The 14,519-nt window shown below is 47.0% G+C and overlaps 1 long non-coding RNA gene across 2 annotated transcripts in view; it reads left to right on the forward strand.

The window, feature by feature from the left end:
• The window catches only part of LOC144164155 (uncharacterized), a 62,579-nt gene that overhangs the window by 23,862 nt on the left and 24,198 nt on the right, over nt 1-14,519 (forward strand). For both annotated transcript variants that reach the window (XR_013321083.1, XR_013321082.1), the window contains exons 2-3: nt 69-151; nt 7,012-7,113. This is a non-coding gene — a long non-coding RNA (uncharacterized LOC144164155). The remainder of the gene's footprint in view (nt 1-68; nt 152-7,011; nt 7,114-14,519) is intronic.

Genomic DNA, 14,519 nt, shown 5'->3' on the forward strand with positions numbered 1-14,519 from the left:
GATTGGAGCCGCATTTTTTTTCTTAAGAAGAAGTTGTAATAAGTACAATAATTTTTTTTGCTTTCCAGAGCGAGTGCATATGTAACAATGACGTTTTATAACACTTCGGACGAAAACATATACGATATGACCAACTCATCCCTATCTCAAGGTAATGATGAAACCACCAAAACGACACACTTTGCACTCCAGAAAAAATATTTGCTTCATTTTTTATTTTAACATTTTCCGACGGCATTTTAGCCTGGCAATTGTACAACACCCGCAATCGGCACTTACTGCACAAGCTACAACTTTCACTGAACGCACGAATCGCAGATCATAAGAGCTAAAAGACTTTTCTATAGACGGATGTCCAGTCGATGTCCCTTCCCTCTGGAGAAGTCGCTGCAAGATGTTGACCATTACCCTCTGGTTCAAAGGTCTCCCATGTAATGTTCGCAAAGAGCTGGCTAGTGTATATACATTCACGTTGCGGTGATTACGGGTCACATCGTACCGATATTTCAAAGAAAAATTAGCACATGCGTTAGGATGAAGCTGTTGTATGCCCAACAATAATCACAGTACTACGTGGCCCTACGGTCCCCGTCAGCTTTCCTTATATGCAATTTATGGCAGTTGCGTCTGCCTGCGCTGAACTGAATGGTCCACCACCTTGAAAAAAGCAAAATTGTGAGAGCAAGACACGTCCAGTTGTCTCAACCATTTAGAACGTAGCGTTATTTCAAAAATAACGTCACGTTCTGCATGGCCACGTTGGCTTCAGTGCCAATAGTTAGCCCCAGAAGCACTATTTTCTTAGATACAGTTTAAGAACGATATGCTCGACTAAAAAATCTATTCAACTAAGATTTCTTTATAAATCTAGTAGGTACTCAGCACTGTTGTTATAATCTTCTGCCGCTCCTTCACACCTGAATGTTGTTTGTGCTTCTACGTAATCTTTTAGTGTTAATTGAGGATATCTTCTAATATTTTATTGTTTTACGTATTTTAGGGAAACTTTGACAAGTGTTACACTAGTGTATGAATGCAGAATATTTAAACTCATTGCTGTTTATAGTCTTTAGGGTGAAATAGGCCAGTGAAGATAAAATGTTTACCAGTGTGCCCTTGCATTACCTCAACGTTAACTCACAGAGCGTCCTCTGTACCATCTACCGTGGTACCGCGTAATTCGCGCCAACAGCGCCAAATCCTCCCCTAGTGAGGAGAATTTGGCCGTGTGCTCTACCGTGCGCCCCGGCGAGCTGCTTCGCATGCGTGAGGAGGCGCGGAAGCATGCACGGTGTGGAAATAAAGAAACGCTGAGGGAAAGGAAAGGGCTACGCCGCGGCACCCTGCCGCTAGGATCGCCCCAATTTCCGAAACCGAAACTAGCCAAATTCGCCAACGAGTGGTTAAGCCACCAAAATATTCCCTATATTCTTTTCTGAGCATACATTTTCTCGGAACTTTCATGTTACTTTGCTGAGAATAAAACCTACGTTAACATCCTCGCCAAAACAGGATCACTTTTCTCAACGGAGCAATCAGGTTTGCGATGAGTGCATCCTAAAAATTATTCCCGAGTTTGTACTGTTTTGTAATTTAATTCATATAACCTCGCACGGGGCTCCTTGAATCATTAGGATTAGCGTCTACATCCCTGGTATCGACTACGCAAAACCTAGGCAGCGACAAAGACTAGGAATGTGTGTCAAGCTTAAGAGAACAAGCCTGAAATGGTGGCCCCGGTCGACCTCCGGCAGACGGTCGTAGCACCTGACTAGGAGCCGAGAGCTGTGGGAAATCAGTTGCCATCCCAATAAAGCCAGAATGCCCTGCAGCACCATTGCCTGTGTTGTTAATGCTCCCAATACCGTTTACAAACACCCAGTAAAGAAACCTTATTGGCCCCAGAAAAGTGGCAACATTGAAATATCCTTTCCACTCTGACCTTTATTAGATAGAATATTCACTGCACAAAATACTCAGACAGAGCCAGAGAGAACCCACAGCAATTGTGAAGTTGTTGTCAGTGTGGAAAACCCGAAACGAGCCGCTCAACTACTCACCGAAAGCAACATCGTGAATAGGGACGTCAGCGTCACGCCCCACTGCAACCTTAACAGCTCCCAAGGTGTGATCCCCACGGCACATTTCAGGAAACAGAGGCAGATCACCTGCAAACCCATAAAAATCAAGTCGTGAAATACCAAGCCAGGACCATGGTCATACCACGACCATGTGCATATGAAGCTAATGTCGATGCCTCAAGCTTAAACTGCACGGGCACAGCAACTGTTCGGTCATCGTGACCTAATCGCTACCGCACTTATGTGGCAGAAAAACCCCTTCAAAATAAGCTGGCCATTACCAACCTAAAGTGAAGCTGCCGTTTTCTAATCATCACACAAATCAACTGTCAGAAACTTCACCCTGCCTATTCGAGGACATGCGAGAAGCTTACTCGTAAAAAATCAGCATTAGTGCCAACCGAAAGATTTCCTTCATGGGGGAGCGAGATAGGTTTTCATTTTAGTTCACACGATGTACGCCGAGCATTTCGCCAGAGGGCAGAAGGGCGCTAACTCCCAGCACCTACACATTGCCGAGAAATGGACTTCGTATTGCTTCAAAAGTTTTTGTAGTTCACGCCGGTAGCAAAAGTGCCACAGCATCGCCTTCCCAGTTGTCAGTGGTTGGGCAGTCGATCGCTTGTCCAGCTGTTAGCGGAACCAATGCCGCTCCCTCCGTGTCAGCCCCACGCTCCCCAAGTAAACTTCAGCGCCATCCTCAAGCACACGGCAGCAGCGGCTTAGGCAAAAAAGTACCCCAAATTACACGGTGCAAGGAGGCTGATTTGTAAGGAACTCCGACGACATTTCTATAACACCTTTATTTCAGCATAATACACAGAGTGAGCCACGAAACTCTACATAGAAATTGAAAAGTAGTCACGCCTAGCATCACTTGCAATATTAATGAGCACGGGCTTCCCGAAATAAAAAAAAAACAACAATATGCTGGAGGGACTGGACGAGCTTAAACTCTAGTCTGAAATATTTTAAACATACCGCATATATCAGCACTTTTATTCTCAGGTCGCTTATGCGCAATTATTGCAAACAGAATACTCGCTGGGAGCAGGAAAATCACATTTTAAAAATAACAGTTAAGGTAAGAATCTGCCGTTTGTGAAGGAACACCGATGTGCCACTCGCACAATCTCCTCTGTTATTTCAAATTTTGTAGGCCTCTAGCATTTCACACGCATTAGTGTGGCTGTTTCGGCTCAGAACTTGATCCTATTTAAAATGTGGAACGCATGCGCATGCCAGACAGTGAGCGGGGAAATTCCAACTTTTTGCGTTTCTAACAAAGGCGTCGTGCACACGCACACAATCATTAATGCAGTGTCTGTCCACTCTTATGTAGATTTACTCCTCTGCGCTCGTCGCTACTCTCCTTAATGTGTTTGTTCCTTTTTGCGCAAAGCCCATGTTTCTTCACCAAAATGTCCCAACTCACCCAAAATCAAGTCCTGCCACTATAACTTCCCCGAAAGGGAGTACATAAACGGGCTTGAACTACTTACCACAACAAATGTTGCAAATAATGTTTAGGGAAATCATAATACATCAGAATTCTATGGGCATTAAACATATAACTAATATACACGTCTTATTGCATTGCAAATAACGAATTCGCGTGCTTCTCAAAGTGAAATACCAAAATACAAAAAAAATAACTTGAAATAGTTACTTATGAATGGATCCAAATAGAGACTGATAAGCACACTGTTTGAGGTGGGATTCGCTTTCCAAAACACTCGTGTTCATGTCACGCCATTTGTTTTACATATTTCCTGAAATTGGTTGCAAGTTATACAAATATTTCGAACAGAAAGATATTATATCCTCCTTCTGTAACCCGCCAGATTACTGACTATTAGGATCTTAATTTGACGCCCTGGCTACTCAGCCATTTAAACCAATTATTCTTGTTTACTCATCCAAGGTAGTAAATACTCTTGGTCTCTCCCAAAACGAATCCCGTCGCAATTCCACAACACTCACAGTACGCGTCCAGTTCTTCACACTATGTCAAACATTCACGCAAGACAAAATATCGTGTGACAAAACGTCTTGACATAACACAAGCACGCCATACACTTCTCACAGCTCCTTCTGTTTCTTTTAAGCGAATAGGCCACCTGCTTTGGGCACAGTAAAGGATTCAGGTCCACTCTCACACAACATAACTTCCACTATTATAGAACACTTATATACATACACTCTGTAAAGCAATAGCTTAGCAGTGGCTGAGTAACACAGCTTTTTTTCGCTGATCTTAGTGTTTGCGGCCCTACTGTTGCAGACCGGCGACCGGGAAGGTCTTCGAAGGCCACGTGTTTCTTAGCGACCTATGAGCGACGCAGCGTCACTCAGAAGCGGTTGTCGGTCCTCTCGTCTCAGAGCTCCTGGAGATAAGTACCGTTCCCATCGGCTCCCACAATTTAATCGCGGGGCGGTATACCGGTACCACGGGCGGTCTTCTAAGACCCGAGGGCTGTTGGAGAAGGGGCAAAAATGGGAGGGTCACTATGTAGCATTTGCTCCGCGTTAGCCCTGTACGTTTCATTCGTCAGCGGCTGTGCGAGAAAAAGCAACCCCACTTCTGTGGAGGCGCCTGCGCAAAAAGGGTGGCGTGGGGAGTTTGGTACTACTTAGCACAACAGTTAATCATTATGGCGGCAATGCGGATACGCCGGAAAAAGAATAAAAGACGTGGTAAAACATTCCCCGCAGCCATATCTCCATGCCATTACGCAATGATAAACGTGTGACAGTAACTAGCTGATCACGTTGAATTGTCTCCCTTTCTCAACGAAGCAACGTGACGACTGCCAGCGAGATAGGGTTTGTAGGTGGCTTTTTTCAGCTGTTGTACAAGTGTTTACCAGTCCACACGCCAGCGGATCTCTCTTTTGTAGACTACAAGCCAGTAGACAACCGCTACGACTAAAGCCAAGACAGCAGTGGCGACCTCGCTAGGCAACTTGACCAGGCGGGACAATCCGAAGTCTGATCGAGAGAACGGCTTCTTATAAAAAGCTGCTGACGTGTTCTTTATTTGTCAACCGAGTGCCCCGCAGCCAAAATAGACACGTTTCCTTGAGTATCTTGTTTTAATGACCTATTGGTTGTTGAAGGTATTCAAGGCAACAGACCTTCCTGCTAAGAAAGTGTTCAGGGCACGTGTCTCCCCAAAGCCATTCGTGATTTTATAACGTGCTAGTACTCACCGTAGGTGTTAGCTGGAAGGTGAATTCTTATGGGCAAAGCTCCCCAAACAGTCAGAATTGTGCCATTGGCAGAGCACTATTAACAAGATCCTGCGGGTCCTCTTAGTGTGCCTCATGCAACGAGCATACGTTGACCGAGTACCTGTAACGGAAGATGGCATGCTGGCGTTTTCAGAATGTCTTATTGTCGTTGATATTGTACGGAAGAATGTCCCTTATTTAGGTGTTTGCTACGTAGCAATTGGACCCATACAGAAAGCCCAAGCAGAAACACCAAAACCGTGCAAAGAATTTTTCCGATGTGTCTGGCATAAACAAAAGAGAAGTTTTTGCCTGATCGGGACAACCTGTTTGAAATATCATAGGAAAGGTCATATCCAAAAAGCACGCCGAAGATGTGTGTCATGAGCAACTTCACGAATGGGTATGTGTCAAAACCCCCGAAAGGGCATGTTCCCAGCAGACGGGCGTGAAATGTGCCAGCATTGAAGTGAACTTAGAGACGTGAGGAAGAAGAGGAGTGAGGCAAGCGTTGGGAGAAGGAGGAAGACGAGACGCCCAGGCTACGCTCCTGGTGCCGACCCCAGCGTGATCGGGGCCTGACGACGCCTCAGGCCTACCGACCGGAGTTCCAGGCGACGATCCTGGAGGGAGACTACGAGGCATTGCTCCATCAGTGGCTTCAGGTTACTGCCTAAGCTACCAGGCTGGGACGCTCGGGCTACGCTGCGACACATCACAACTAGGGCTACGCTCCCTTGGCTGTTATCTCCCCCCGTTGCCAAGGAAGACGAGGAGATTCCTGGCCAATCCCCCACGTGGGTATGTGATGCGGACATCGCCGGTGGACGCAGGTTCAGGGTCGCTTAAGAAGTGCATTGCACTTAAAAGCCATTTAAGAAGAATGTGAACACATTAATGGTAGGCCGATGAAGTTCAGACCCTTTGTCGGAACCACGTGACACAACGCTGGCCACGTCCTCCAGGTTTCTTTGCCCTCATATACGTTATTAGTGCTACTAATACTATTTGACACAACATGAGTGGAAGTTCTTGTTTCTAATTACTGAAAGCGAAACCAATACGTCAGTGCACTTATACAAGAAAAAGGCACCCGTCGAGAGTGAAGAGTACGTAGTTCTGATGACGTGCATAAGAAATTCTTGGCCGATATGGAAATGCTCACTGAAACACGTTAGCCTAACAATGCGTGTGCGCGCGTGAAAACTGTTGTAGAAATGCATAAATAAAAAGATCTCTAACCACTTTTAGCCACATAACAGCCACAAGCCAAAAAGAAGCATACCGAGAATTTTGCCCCAACATGCTATAGATCCCATTAACGCCAGTTCTCCATGTCGAAGCAAACATGGTTATTACCAGCCTGCACGGTTTATTCTCAGTACATTAGCAAGATGCATCTAGCACACAAGGCGTGTTAACGCCCTGCGCTATTTTGTTTGATATTTTGAATTTAAATAATTCCTCTGGGAGTTTCAATATTACTTTCAATGGGTATTTTCTACCCCCCCCACCACGCAGAACTGTCACTAATTTTTTTCCACAGCATTAGGAGAAAAAATAATGTTACTGAAAACGAAAAAGTACTTGGTAAAATGCACAAGCCGCAGCGGACATATAAAAAATGAACATTCTTTTATTTCTTTGCCAAAATTTAATACTGGTAAATACGTGTTTCATAAGTGTTCATTCCGCAGCGACGAATGGGTATTCTCTTTTACCACCAAACTGGAAAATCCTGTACCTGGAAAACAACTGCACTGTCGTGCAGGCGCTGTCATATCACACACAAGAAGCGGGTAAGTAAGAAACATTCAAGAACCACTGTCGCTAGCTTTCCCTGTAGCAGGATCGTACAACGCTTAGCAAGTTAGTACTAAGCCCTAAATAGTGGTATAGGGTAGGTACGTATATAGTGTGTAATCGTTAGCAGAAATAGTTCTATTTAGTTAACGCCCTAAATACTGGCCACGTCGGAATAAAAACAGTAACATTTTGTTCGAAACATGCGTCCTCGGCTAATTAAAAGTGACTAGAAGACCAAATTTAACAGGTGACAGATATGCCCCTGGAAGGGACTGAATCATCCTACGATGCTTTCGATGCGGAAGCATAAGGCTTGCCCCAGCGTTGCGTGTTCAAGCCTTTTTGCAGAGTGTTTGCATTTGTTTCTTAGTTGTTTGGCATGGAATTCTTTTACGGGCACACAGGCGACACTTCATGTCAAAGGTTCTACTGGAGCATAGCTTTCCCTGTCTTTACTGCTACTGTTCAAGGCACCTGCCATATTGTCACGGAACACCTATGTGGACAATGCCCCATAGAGCCATAACCCGTCACCGAAGACGACGAAGAGGATGCGGCTGGCCCGCGCCGCGCCACTGATTTCTGGTTCCAACCATCCAACCAACCAATCATGGCCGCTTGTAAATAGATCGCATCGCTCTGCGGCAACATCTTGTAAATACATCACTTCATTGTCGCCCATGGTTCGCCTCATCATTGTCCTGCCGCCACGTAACATTTTGGTGGAGGGTGCGGGTTCCAGTCCCATCCCGGCCCCGAGCTTCTCCCCGTCTCGCCTCGTGAAGCGGTCTCATCCTGGCTCTTGGAAAGCGTCGGCCCGCCCCAGCCCCGGTGAGCCACGGACGCGACATTCCCCAGCCCCGTGTCCCCTGCCCATGCCCCGCCGAGACCAGACGAACTGACCAGCCACGACCAGACGTATAGCCGACGACGTCCCCCCGCCCAGATCTCCGGCGCTTCTCCGCAAGCTTTGGACGCTGCCTCGTGGGGTCGGCGGTGGTCACAGCTGTTCCGGGGCCGGTGCTCACCGCGACCATCAACATCAGCAGTGGCGCGTAGGACTTCATTGTACATGTTCTCATCGTTTTGATCATTCGCTTCGCCACCCTGTCTTTGCCCTGGCCTCGACCGGGTCGGTCGTCCTCCGACGGGGGGGTGATGTCACGGAACACCTATGTGGACAATGCCCCATAGCGCCATAACCCGTCACCGAAGACGACGAAGAGGATGCGGCTGGCCCGCGCGATCATGGCCGCTTGTAAATAGATCGCATCGCTCTGCGGCAACATCTTGTAAATACATCACTTCATTGTCGCCCATGGTTAGCCTCATCATTGTCCTGCCGCCACGTAACAATATTATTCCCCTTTCACGCGCTATAACGTAGGCGGCGCTTCCCCTGTGCGAACTCTCATTCAGTAGGTGCGGCCGCACTGCTCTAGCGCCGTTAGTACACATTTGGCTCGTGTTTTGCAAATGGAGATGATATTCTCATACGCACCCAAATCACCTTTTATTTACACTTCGCAGTGTTTCCCGCGTTGTCAAACGGATCACAGCAAGCACAGTGCAGTTTGGCTTGTTGGAGCACCTAAAGCTTTCGCTTAATATTAGCCTAGAAAACTCCTAACTTGCATTACAACAAAGCTCTAAATGGCTAGGATCCAGCAGATCATCTCCGGTCCTGGAGAGATGTAGACAGGAGTCGCTAGCGAGCGTAGCCCCACGTTGTGGAGCGCACTGAAATCCCCGGAATCGTAAAACTGCGCGCCACACCCCCAAAGCATGGGAAAAATCATACGAAATTAAAAAGGCCCTAGGGCGGCAGTGGCGTAAATCATGGGGGGGTCAGGGGGGTCCTGACCCCCCTTGTGTTCGGGCTGGGGGGGGACACCCCTTGCAAGTGCCCCCCCCCTCTTGAGATTCATCTTTCATTTACCTTTGAAAGCTAAAACAACTGTTGTTTTTGTCACTAATAAGTACTGCACAAGCAGAAATAACCATCCCGTTCCCGCTAAATAAAAAGAAGGTTCGTTTTCCACAATCGGCGACGTGCACAAGGTGTAAGCGGAATCACTGAAAGCAGGTAAAACCTGTTTCCGATGTGGTTCGCCGAAATAAATTAAAATTATTTCCGCCGATTTGTTCTGAAATTGCTTGAGGTTACCGGGCTATATAAAACGCTGGCTTTCATATGAGCTAGAGAACATATACGCGACAAAAATCGGTTGTCTGTCCGTTTAAGAAAATACAGCTGCCAATAAATACTTTAAACACCCAGAATATGTTAAAGAAGCACTTGAAAATATTTAGCTACTTTTAGCTCCTTGCTGGATTTTTTAGCTACTTCTAGCCAGAGTTACTCAATATAGACAGTTGCGAAACTCCGCTTCAGAATCCGGGCGGCGCTAGCCCCCCCACTCCGTGGAAGCTGAGGGGCAAGTCGACGCGCGCGGCACCTAGGAGATGAAAACGGAACTTCGCTAAACTATTATTATTCAAAATTCTTCTGTAAAATAAAGACTGCTTTTTAAATTAAAACACAATAATTACGTAAAATTTACTTGTGTTTTTGCGGCTTTTTTTTATGACTTACGGCAGCAGCCGCAAGCACTTGAGTACTGCTACAACGTCCTGCCGACAGACGACAGGCTAATCAACTTGCCCCGTGCTTGCCCCGGCGCAGGGGGGCAACGAAGACCGGCTTTCGATACATGGGGCCTATGGGGAGTTTCGCAACTGTCTATATCCAGTAACTCTGCTTCTAGCTACTTTCACGTTCCCATCTAGCTACTTTTGCTCGTCAACATTTGGCAACACTGAAAACTTCTACCAGTACCTCATGTCACGCGAAGAAGACAATGCAGAATTCACGGTCTGTATGAGACGCAACACGACGTACACGTCTCCACTACTTTAAAATGAAATAATTGGTCTATTCGGAAAGGCGATCCAAAAGGAACTGAGCAACAACATTCCAACAGACATCTACGCTATCATCGTAGATGGCACGCGAGACATTGCTGGCATCGAACAAGAGAGCGTATGTGTGCGCTATGTTGATGAAGATCTGCGACCAGTTGAGGTGTTTTTAGGTCTTTGTGCCCTGCCGAATGCCAGAGGAGCGACCATTGCGGAAGCCATTACTAATTTCTTGAGCACGGTGGGGCTGCCCCTCTCTGGCTGCCATGCGCAGACGTACGACGGCGCTGCCAACATGAGCGGGGAGTATAATGGCTGTCAGGCGATTATAAAATCGGAAAACCCGCTTGCAGTTTACTTTCACTGCGGAGCTCACAGCTCCAACCTTGTAGCCGGTGATGTCTCCAACTGCTTTGCGGAACTTCGCGATGCACTCATGGCCGTTAGGGAATTAGGTGTGCTCGCAGCACGCTCCGGAAAGTTCAAGCAACTTTTCTGTGAAAGAAAGTCGGAGAAAAACATGAAACCCCTTTGCCCAACGCGCTTCTTGTGCCGAAAGCCATCTATATCTGCCGCGTTGGACGAACACGATGCCATAATTGCTGCTCTTGACGAAATGATGAAGGAAGCACCAGCCGAGCAGTCTGCGAAGATATCTGGCATTTTACACAGCATGGAGTCGGGAAACACGCGTCTCCTCTTGAAAATACCGTTGAGGGTGTTCTCTGTGCTGGAGGACTTAAACACATACCTGCAAGGACGTTCGTCAACCGTCCACGGAATGCTCCAGGTCGTGGAGACATCCAAGCGTGAGCTTCGCCATCTGCGCTCTGTGGAGATGTTCAGTGAACTGTTTGATGAGACTGCCAAAGCTGCCGAAGATGGAAAAGTGCATCCTGTGGAACCGCCGAGGTCCCGACGGCGCCCAGCGAGGTACGAAAACGGGAGTGCCAGTGACGCCCCAGTTGAAGCAAGGGCCTACTTTCGACGAATATTTTTTTCAATAATTGATGCAGCTGTAGCGGGCATTGAGAAGAGGTTTAATCCAGATTCTGAGGGAATCGTGAAGTACAGGGCAGTGGAACTTGTCCTTCTGAACCGGTCATCAGAAGCACATTTGGACGTGATCCGACGATACAAGAGCATCGATATCGGTAAAGTCGTGTCTCGCGTGCGCTTGTTGCACGAAGAACACTGCAACCTCAAGTCCGTCGACGACGTAGCAGCAGTACTCCAGAACATGCACACGTCCACCCGCCAGTATTTCAAGGAAGTGGAGAGTGTTCTCAGGATTATCTTAGTGATGCCGGTCTCTTCCTGTGAAGCAGAGAGATCGTTCAGTGCCTCGAGAAGACTGAAAACATGGCTTTCGTAGTACGATGGGGGAGGAACGCCTCAACTGCATGGCTTTGGCACACGTTCATCAAGACATTACAGACCTCATAATATTGCCAGGGTTGTTGAAAAACTTTTTCAGTGCGTGCAAAAACCGCGCTCTCGTTTTTGGACCCTCTAGAAGTGTCGAAAGCTACGAAACATGTCATAGGTGATCAGTACTCATATTGTACAGAGTATTTCTTATTGATCTTTTTTTAACGTCTGCAACAGCACAGGGCAATTACGTGAGGTATGAAAGCATGCTCGTTTTTCTTATTTTAATTCAAATCACGATAGTAATTTGTATATAAATGAAAATAAAGCACAAAACAAAATGGCTGCCTTGGCAAGATGTGGGTCCCCCTTTGTGATTTTTCTGGATTTACGCCACTGCTAGGGCCTTCATATTTTCATACAAGACGGCTTGTATTTCGTTTAAAAACTGGTTGGTGATTACGATACTCCCCAATGCGATATTTAGGCGCAGCTATTCTGGTAGCTCGTCTAGCAGCCGCGGCAGACGACGCAGTTCCACCAGTTGCGTCGCTCATTGCTCTGTAAGAACTGGCTGAGGTCGCATTTGCGCGTTCCACAACATCTGCTTCAGATGCGCACGACCGGTTGCGTAACTCGCAGTTCAGCAATCACTCCTGATGGCTGCACTGCGCTGGGGCAGCACTCACTCGTGGGTTCTCTCGACGGTGAGTCTCTGCGGCGGCGGCAGGAAGTGCGTCCCAGGAAGGGACCGCGAACTGCGTCTCAAAACTGCATGGTTCACAGTGAAGTTGTAAATATTGTGGAATACTTGTCCGCTGTCAATACATATGGGATTCCACGGGACGAAAACGGACAGCCCCACGCTTGTCCTTTCGAACAAAACTCTAGTCCGGCAAAAGTTCTTTCATTTAATTAACCAGGAACAACGCTCAATCGCAAATTACAAACAAACGTGTTTTGGTTCGTGCACCCCTCGGACTACGACCTGGTCAAAGCTCACGTTGAGGCTCAGCACCGCAGCTTTGCTGGCCATGCTTCTTCACAGAGTGGAAGGGCACTAAATTATAATTTGCTTCACGCTTCCGTATATAAATATATATATATATATATATATATATATATATATATATATATATATATATATATATATATATATACAGAAAGAAATGCCGGCAGTCTACAACGCCAAAGAAGGCATAGGGGAGTGGTTAGACTATTTTTTTACCGTTAGTGACGTTAGTGACTATTTTTAACGTCACTAACGATAAAAAAATAGTCTAACCACTCCCCTATGCCTTCTTTGGCGTTGTAGACTGCCGGCATTTCTTTCTGTATTTCCTAACGAGCCCCTCATTTCCAAACCCTATATATATATATATAAGGTTAGTAGAGACAGAGACAAACGAGAAAGACTTAGAAAATAAAAATAAGTTTACTGACGTTTCAGGGAGAGGACTCCCTTTCTTTGGTACTCTGAAGAAAGGGAGTCCTCTCCCTGAAACGTCAGTAAACTTATTTTTATTTTCTAAGTCTTTCTCGTTTGTCTCTGTCTCTACTAACCTTATTTTTTTCGCGCTCTGTGTGAGTTTTTATCTTTTCAGTCTATATATATATATATATATATATATATATATATATATATATATATATATATATATATATATATATATATGTATGTGTGTGTGTGTGTGTAAAGGAGATAGTCGACGTTCCGGTAGAAGGCTGGGCTTGTTTATTCGCGAACGAGGCCTCAACACAGAATAGGCGAGCCTAAACGCCCACCTTTTCGTGAGGCTGACCCTAAACGAGAGCGTCCTCTTCATCAAGCGCCGTCTGGTGCATATCCACACAAGGAGAATCGCCCGTTGTGACGAAAGCTCATCCCAGTTCTCGTGGGCGCAACATGCTTACTACAATACCCCTACCGGAAAGGGAAGCCATTCTGGCGACCTACGGGGAACACAAGACGAGCGGGTCATAATATGTCTTCAGCCTGTGGACGTAAACCGTCTCGCGACCACGACGTCGGCGGTCCGACATGGACCTTACAGGTTCAACGACATAGTTCACAGGTGACGTTTGTTTGAGAACTCGGTAAGGCCCTTGGTATTTGGAAATAATTTTCTACGAAAGACCGGGAGCTGGGAATGGTACCAAAGGCATGGCCAATGATCCTTTTGTAATTGTTGGAGCTGCAAGCCAGTCATCGTGACGCGCCTTTTGGCGTTGCTGTTCTTCCGATGTAAATCGTCGGGCTAGCTGGCGACCTTCCTCGGCGTGTCGAGCGATGTGAGACAGTGGTGCATACTCAGAGGCGTCAGGTAGGTACGCAAGCCCTGTATCCAGCATGCAGGAGGGCTCACGATCATACAGTAAAAAAAATGGCGAGAATCCTATGGTCGCCTGCGTGGCCGTATTATAAGCATACGTCTAGAACGGAGGAACGAGCAACACCGTGAGCCGGCCTAGTTTGAATTTATCCATCATCGATTGCCATGGATCCCACGAGATCCCAGTTAGAGTGGTCCAATGAGACGTACATGGCGACCATATCGCCAAGGATACGGCTACACCTTTCCGTCAGGCCATTAGTCTAAGGTGGTAGGACGTGTTCTTCCAATGAACTACGTGACACTCGGCTAGAAGAGCCTCCACGACTCCGGATAGAAAGACACGACCTCTGTCACTCAGTAGTTGGCGAGGAGCACCGTCACGAAGAACGAAATGGCGTAGAAGGAAAGATGCGACGTCTCGAGCCGAGCCGGCCGGTAGCGCAGCTGTTTCGGCATGCCGCGTTAAGTGATGAACGGCGATGATAAATCCAGCGTTTACCGGCGACTGTCCTTCGGAGTGAGCCGTAGAGTTCGATGCCTACCCGGTCGAAAAGCTACGCTGGGAACCGTAAGGGCTGTGGTGGAGCATTGGTGTGCTGCGGAGGAGACTTCCGCCGTTGGCAGCCTTCGCAAGGTCGAACAAACTTGGCGTCAAAGAAATACAGCCCTCGCGAGTAGTAGCAAAATCGGAGGCTCTCGTAGGTTTTAAGGTTTCCAGCGTGAGCACTTTGCGCATCGCTGTGAAATGTAGCAGAAATGCCCTTGGCGCA

Source organism: Haemaphysalis longicornis, unplaced genomic scaffold (assembly GCF_048455015.1).
Source record: "Haemaphysalis longicornis isolate Haplotype H1 unplaced genomic scaffold, Haemaphysalis longicornis Haplotype H1 scaffold_13, whole genome shotgun sequence".
In the NCBI taxonomy this organism is placed as follows: domain Eukaryota; kingdom Metazoa; phylum Arthropoda; class Arachnida; order Ixodida; family Ixodidae; genus Haemaphysalis; species Haemaphysalis longicornis.